We start from the raw sequence: 7,749 nt of genomic DNA, 5'->3' as shown, positions 1-7,749 counted from the left end.
TAATTAGCTCAAGGATGTAATTTGCAAAATATGCACTCCAAGGATATGTAGAACATAATCTAGTCAGCTCTACCCAACCACAGTAATTTTGCTGCTGCAGGCAAAATGCTTTCCTGGGGTAGGCTGGAGCTGACAGATTACTGAGGGAAATCTTTGTCTCACCCACACTCCCAGATTATTCAGCTTACTTTCTAACACACCACTCAACCCTCTATGCAGACTGTGTGGTGTAGACCTGGCACCCTAAACTGAGTAATCTCCTTGCTGACAGCTGAAAAGTAAAGGCATCTGTGGCAATCAGATGGGTTGCCTCAGGTTGGTTCCAGATGTCAAGTTGATTAATGTTAAGAGTCAGGGCTGCCAGCAGCTAGGCCACGTGAGTGCACAGATCGCCAGGAAACAACCCTGGTGCTTGTGGTATCGGTGGGTAGAGACATAACGCACAGATACTGAACAGACGCCAGTCCTTCTGTATCAGCTCAGTAGAATGCCCAGAAAATCATGGATTCCTCCAGCATGCAAACCCCAACACATAAAACTTTTCAGCTATTTTTCATGTTTCCTAACCTAGTGGGTTTGTTTCCTTAAATTAACATCAGTATTTCTATGCTAAGCGGTCCAACCCAGGAAGGCCCTAGTGGGAAAAGCCCGAGATGAAGTTTGGATCTTTGTGATGATAAAACAATACATTTCTGTAGTACTTCCGATTTTCCAAAGCACCGTTGTCTTTACTTCCTTTCTCACTTGTAGCTTACATCCCTGTGAGTAAGGTTGAGAAAGGTGTGCTCATGTAAGTGGTACAGGGTTTGTGTTTGGAAATACTCTGTGGATATAAGGTGTCATTGTCTCTCTCCATCTCCGTGGGCCACTGTGAGATGGGTGAATGGTCTATTGAAGGTCATGCAGTTCAGTCAGCACAAGAAATCATCCACCACCCTACTCATTCTCTTAAACCAGTGTTTTTCAAAGTGTGGTCCGTGGACCAATAGCATCAGCATTATCCCAAACCTACTGGGTAGAACCTCTGGAAGTGGGCCCAGCAATGTGTTAACAGAAGCCCTTGAGGTGATTCTAAGGCACACTCAAGGCTGAGAACCACGGGCCTGTGCCAGTAGTTCCCAGCTCAGTTTTCTTGGATGCCAGGACCCAGTGGACATAATGATGAAACCCCATAAGCTGTTTTCAAAATTTCATGAAACTTAATGAAAATCATACTCTTAATGTTACTTTTTAAAAAAAACTGTATTATTTTATTACACATGGCTGATAAGTGAATGTTGGGAAAGGAAATTGATTATTAATCAATGCCATTTGGTATTCTTTCATTCATGCATCACTCATTTAATCCTTTAAAGGTTATCTAATATGCTCTGTGCTAGATACTGGGAGATTCAAAGATGGTACACTCTTTTACTCTTGAGATAACTATAGGCTTGTAAACAGATTATTGCAATTCAATATGCTAAGTGCCGAAAGGCACATTTAAACAGTACTGCTGTAGAAGTAAATCTTCTGAAAACCTTGGGGGAAATAATCTTCAGACTTGGCTGTGTTGCTTCAAGGCTTTGTGCTTGAACTTGTATGGTTGGAATGGGGAGAGATGGGATGGCAGGACTACTCCCTCTTTATTCCCAACCACCCAGCTGAGAACCGGTGGAAACACAAGCCCACTTCTGGGTTCTGGGTTTGCCCTCTTCTTGGAACTTCCTTGCCTTTCCTGGGCAACAGCATTTCTGATTATGAGAAGCACTGATAGAGCACTTGAAACAGGCTCACAGAGGCTCTGTGTTAGTAAGGAGAACTTGAAAATAAGACCTACAACATATTTTTATTGACTTGGCTTATCTTTTATTATAATGGGCAGTTATTTAAAAGGCACCTCTCTGTTTAACCAAGGACTTGAAACCAAATGAAATGTCAGCTTGATTCAGAGTCTGTTTGGAAAACATTTCAGTACACTTACTTTAGAAAATACATAGGTTTAATTTCAGTTCAACTGTTTCACAGGTCTTCGTCTAAAAAAAAAAATCCATGCTTATGTGGCAGGAGAAAAAAATACTTGCTGTGTTCATTTTGCTTTCAGATTAGAGTGAGGTTTGTCCCTATTTGTCAAGTTCTTGGTTCTAGAGTCTCAAGCCTAAGCAGATGAGGGGCCCACCTCTGTGCTTCCTCTCAAGTTGACTTTCTGTCTGCAATTCCACTTCAAAATGACTGTATACACAAAGTACATCCAGCATAACTAAAACAAGAGGAAAGGGAAGGGGCAGGGCAGAGATGTTAATACAAGGAAACTTCACATGTAACAACTGAAACTTATATCAGAACATTAGCAATTGCTTTCTTCTGGTGGGGGAGTGCTTCTGGTTCTAAATGAGGTGTTAGTGTTTGCGGGGTGATAACCTTGTCCCACTGAATTATGATGAGAAAACAACCCAGTTGCCTACAGAGCCAAAAACAAATCTCAGAACTGCTTAACTCATCCGTCAAACAAATTGTATTTTAGGAAATTCAGGACAGAGAAAAATGCACAAAAGAAAAGGAGATTTATTTATTTGTACAAAAGTAGAATGACAGGCGTTTGAGTGGATCCAAATAGCATTTAGGGAGAAAAAAAAATGTGATTCATTGCCAGCTATTAAATCTTGTTTATCCTTCTTTAAACTAACCAGAAACACATTTTGGAAAGACGCTAGTTAACAGTTTAAGCATTGACAGCCTCCTGTTGTGCTGTTTTGCCTTCCCTGCCTTCCAAGGGGAAGACGATGGGGTGCAGCCAGTGAGCATTGTTTCACGAGTCCATGACAGGAGATGAATTCCAGTCCTGCTTGTGAAGCTCGCACTCAGACTCTGGGAGAATTCCTTCAGTTTCCTCAAAGAAGGATGCTTACCTCACAGCAGGGGCAAGACGTCCGTGTTTACAAGGTAGTTTCAGATGAAAGGCCCCGAAGGACACAAAACATTATTCAAAGACACAATGACTGATGAACTGACGTGTCCTTCAGAAAGTGCCAACTCCCAATAGCCAATCATTATCACGGTATCTCCCAGACCAACAGGTGACCTCACCAAAGCTGGCTCCAGTCACAGCTTTGTGATTGAAATTCTTCAGAGCACTTGACAAGGATCTGAAAAATTTGCTGAAATCCCAGAAGCCAGTGGGAGAAAGCCCTCCAGGCTGCAGTATATTGTGGGGGCCCCTTCCAGCCCTGCCCTGTGCTCATCCTGCTACAGGGTAACCCATGTCCCCTGCATCGGCAGGCAGACTCTCAACCACTGCGCCACCAGGGAAGCCCGGGAGCAGCCTTTTATAGCTGGTTCTGCTGCCCCCAACTCCAGCACCCTTTTGCTTAAATGTATTAGTATAAATATTTGGCTTGTCAGTGCCCTTAGAATTTGAGGGTTCAGTACCTACCATAGACTGTAGTGATTAACTTGGTTACAAAATATACACATTTCTGAAAAGAGCCACTAACATCTTTTTGCTTTCTAAGCAGATAATTCTACCACCAGGATTATCTAGGTTTTGTGATCTCAGTAGTGTCTAGAAAGGTGACTCTGCTGAGTTTAAGGCCACAAAGAAAGGCCCAAGTGGACTCATTAGATCCATAGAACTCCTCTTCTCTCCCCCGACTCCCACTGCAATAGTCTAGGCAGGAGGAATATCCACACAGTGGTTTGCTGACCTTCAAGCCTCAGGGCACTCATGGAAGCAAAGTGCTCTTTGCCCTTGCTGGTTGCCATCCCTCCTTTCCCCTCATAACCTGCAACTTTTCTCTTGCCCAACACATCACATTCCCTCACATATTTCTATTAATATTATAAATTCCGTGAGGGCAAGAACTGTGTCTTATTCAGTTTTGTATCCCCTTCTCTTAGCAGAGCACCCACCCCATAAAGTCAGGCACTGAAAACCAGTGGTTGAAGTGGTCCTTCTACAAGTAGATGTAAGACCTTCTCACCTGCCAGCATCATGACCCACCTAGGCTGGGTCTGCACAGGTTCAAGGTGTTCAGACATTTCCTTCCAGAAAGCTCTCTAATACCCAGTATTTGGATGACTCTCCTTTTTTCATTTTAATTAACTCTAGAAACAACATTTCAACCCCTTCTACCATCACCACCACCACCAGCACAGAAAAACAGCCCTCCTCATCATCCTGTGGCTTTCCTGAGCATCTACACTTGTAGGATGAGAATCCGCCTGAACTACTGCAACAGTACCTACAGGGTTTATCGGATGAGAGGAACATGAAATAGCCTGAGAGGTCAGAGAAAGGCAAACTTCGATTGGGAGAAAGGTGTGCCTTCTCTTCTGGCTGTTTGGCCAGAGTAGCAGTTGAGAGAGGGAATAAAGAGAAAGGCACAGAGCATCATAATAGTTCAGAGATGTCAGAGTGTGCTTTCTTCCAGAAGGTGTAGATTCAGCAGATTTAGCATCATCAAATCCCTCTTGTCTCAGAAGGAAAATCTGGGCATGAGATGGGACAAGAAAGAGTTAGGGTGTCCAGCCTAGTTGTTCTCTGACTCTCGCCATAGAACACAATGATAAAGGGACAAAAGACTTAAAAAAAATAAATCAGTAAAGTTTCTAGGTGGTATGAACTGTTTGTGTCCCTCCAAGATTCATTTGCTGAAACCTAATCCTCAATGTGATGGTATTTGGAGGTGGGCCTTTGGAAGAAGGTGATTAGATCATAAGAATGGAGCCCTCATAAATAGGATTGATGCCCTTATAAAAGAGGCCCCAGAGAGCTCCCTCACCCCCCATGCCATGTGAGGACACAAAGAGAAAATGGCAGTCCATAATCAGCAAGAGATCTCTCACCAGAACCGAACCATGCTGGCGCCCTGACCTTGGACTTCCAGCCTCTAGAACTGTGAGAAATAAATTTCTGTTGTTTATAAGCCACTCAGTCTATGGTAGTTTGTTACAGCAGCCTGAACTAAGACATCAGAGTAGTACTTTAAAAAATCTTACCAACTCTTTGCACCTATGCACTTGACTACCTGACCCATGTTTTGGTGTTTCTGGGAAGAGCAGTGGTGGATGGGATGTGGATGGGACCACCGGTTCAGGGGAGGAGCTGAGCTCACAACAGGAGGCAGCAGGGACTCCCTGCAAGGGCCCTCTGACTCTGACCTGGCTTCCTTTGCCACATCACCTTCTACTTCCTCTTTCCAGGGAGACTGTGGTCTCGACCACATGCCTGCAGGCAACATGGGCTCACATCAAACCATCACGTGGTACCCTCTGTGCTTAGAGCTTCATATCCAGGAGCATGGCAGCAAGGACAACATTGTGGTCATTTTGTCCCATAGTCCTGAACTGTCAACAAGAATCTCAAGAAGTAATGAAGTCTGTGGCCCTGCAGTTCTACTCTGAGATGTACACCCAAGAGAACTGAAAACATACACACAAATGTTGACAGCAGTACTATTCATAACAGCCAAAAAGTGGAAACAATCCAAATGTTCATCAGCTGATGAATGGATCAACAAATGTGGTATGTCCATAAGCTGGAATATTATTCAGCACAAAAGGGAATAAGTACTGATACATGGTATAACATGGATGAACCTTGGAAACATGCTGAGTGGAAGAAGCCAGAAACAAAAGGCCATGTATTATGTGATTCCATTCAGATGAAATATCCAGAATAGGCAAATCCATAGAGACTGAAAATAGATTTGTGATTGCAGTGGGTTGGGGGGTTGGAAGAATGGGGAGTGACTGCTAATGGGTATGGGATTTCTTTTTTGGGTGATTGAAATGTTCTGGAATTAGATAGTGGTGATGGTTACTCAACACTGAATATACTAAAATACACTGAATTATACACTTTATTTTTAAATTTTTTATAAATTTTTATTTATTTATTTAATTTTGGCTGTGTTGGGTCTTCGTTGCTGCACGCGGGCTTTCTCTAGTTGCGGCAAGTGGGGGCCACTCTCGTTGCGGTGCGTGGGCTTCTCACTGCTATGGCTTGTCTTGTTGCGGAGCATGGGCTCTAGGTGTGTGGGCTTCACTTAGTTGTGGCACGTGGGCTCAGTAGTTGTGGCTCGTGAGCGCTAGAGTGCAGGCTCAGTAGTTGTGGTGCATGGGCTCAGTAGTTGTGGCACGTGGGCTTCAGCAGTTGTGGCACATGGGCTCAGTATTTGTGGCACATGGGCTCAGTAGTTGTGGCTCGCAGGCTCTAGAGCGCAGGCTCAGTAGTTGTGGCACACGGGCTTAGTTGCTCTGCGGCATGTGGGATCTTCCTGGACCAGGGCTCGAACCAGTGTCCCCTGCATTAGTAGGCGGATTCTTAACCACTATGCCACCAGGGAAGTCCTGAATTATACACTTTAAAATAGTGAATTTTATCTCAATAACAAATGCAATTAGAAAAAAAGTAATGAAGTCAAGTCACTGGGAAGCAGCAACCTCCTTTCCTTCTTTCTTCCCTCCCTCAGCCAACTGGGAAATTTGCTCTCACACTTGCATACCCTAGATCCATATTTTCGGCTCATCTGTTGGCTCTTTCTCTTGTCTTCAACCTTACAACCACTTCTCTGCACTCGAAGTGATCATCCTTTGAGACTCAAATGGGTGTTCAGTTCTGAGTTTTTCTTTTTGTGCCTGCAGTATGCCTTGGGTCTTTGGGGCTGGGTTGATCTAGATAGAAATCCCAAATCACCACTCTGTCTCTGGGAACACTCTGCTTCTGAGCTGCTCCCTGTGGAAGCCGGATTTCTCAAATGTTGGAAAGCAGCAGGGAGGCTGGTTTAAGAGACCGACCAATAAACAAGCCTTGGCAAAATGCCAACTCGGGCAGTCTGGTTTTGGTTTTTTGTTTTTTGCTGCTGTCCTGAGACAAAGCCTTGGGGTAAAGAGATGCCTGTATCACGGGGTTCCAGAGGACCCCTCGGTTTGCTCTTCTACGTGTTCCCTTCTCAGCAGGTGTCAGCACAAGCTCCTCCCTCAGGCTGCTTGTGTGGAATACACACATCTATTTAGCTAAAAGTGTGGACTTTTTTTTTTCAGAGTACAAACCTCATAAAAATGGTCGCTGGGGCACTCACGGTGCCCTCTCTGAGGGCCCCTGGCTGCAAGCCTCCCGCTCTCCCTGCCCACCTCTCACATGTGACTTCCTGCTTTACTCTCTGGGTAGATGACTTTCTTTCCTCCCGGTCACAGGTGCCTCAATCTAGGCATTCCTGGTCCTTGATTATCTTTCACTCTTTTCTGATAAGCACATCCAGGAGCATTTTTATTCCCATAGATGATTTGAAGGACAGACAAAATGGGAAGCTTCTTATCATATAGTTCTGGGAAGAAAAGGGGAATCACATGCCACTATAGGCTTTTAAGCAGGCATGCTGAGATGTGATGCAAATGAAATAGTACTGCCTCACCTGGACCAAAATAGTTGAAGCTGGTTAATAAAAGTGAAGGCTTTGGGCTTATTTTTTTTAACTGACAAATAAAGCCCAGAATAGTCAAGTGGATTGAAAAATATTCAAGTGATTCACAACAGAACACTGGCCATTGTTTAGTCCACAAGGAGCGCCAGCAGAACAACCCTGGTCATTTATCTGCATATTTAATGAAAACACGTAGCCCTAAGCATTAGTAGCATACCGAGCCATCTCCTGCAGGCCAAAGAGATGTTTGTGGAGTTAGCAGTATGTCTTCCACAATCGTGTTGGTGGGTAGTCAGAATGCTGTGGTGTAAGCAACGGACAGAGATTCTGGATGACCCAAGTAAAA

The sequence above is a fragment of the Neophocaena asiaeorientalis genome, unplaced genomic scaffold (genome assembly GCF_003031525.2).
Source record: "Neophocaena asiaeorientalis asiaeorientalis breed wild unplaced genomic scaffold, Neophocaena_asiaeorientalis_V1.1 scaffold515, whole genome shotgun sequence".
Classification (NCBI taxonomy): Eukaryota; Metazoa; Chordata; class Mammalia; order Artiodactyla; family Phocoenidae; genus Neophocaena; species Neophocaena asiaeorientalis.
This window is presented reverse-complemented; position numbering follows the sequence as displayed.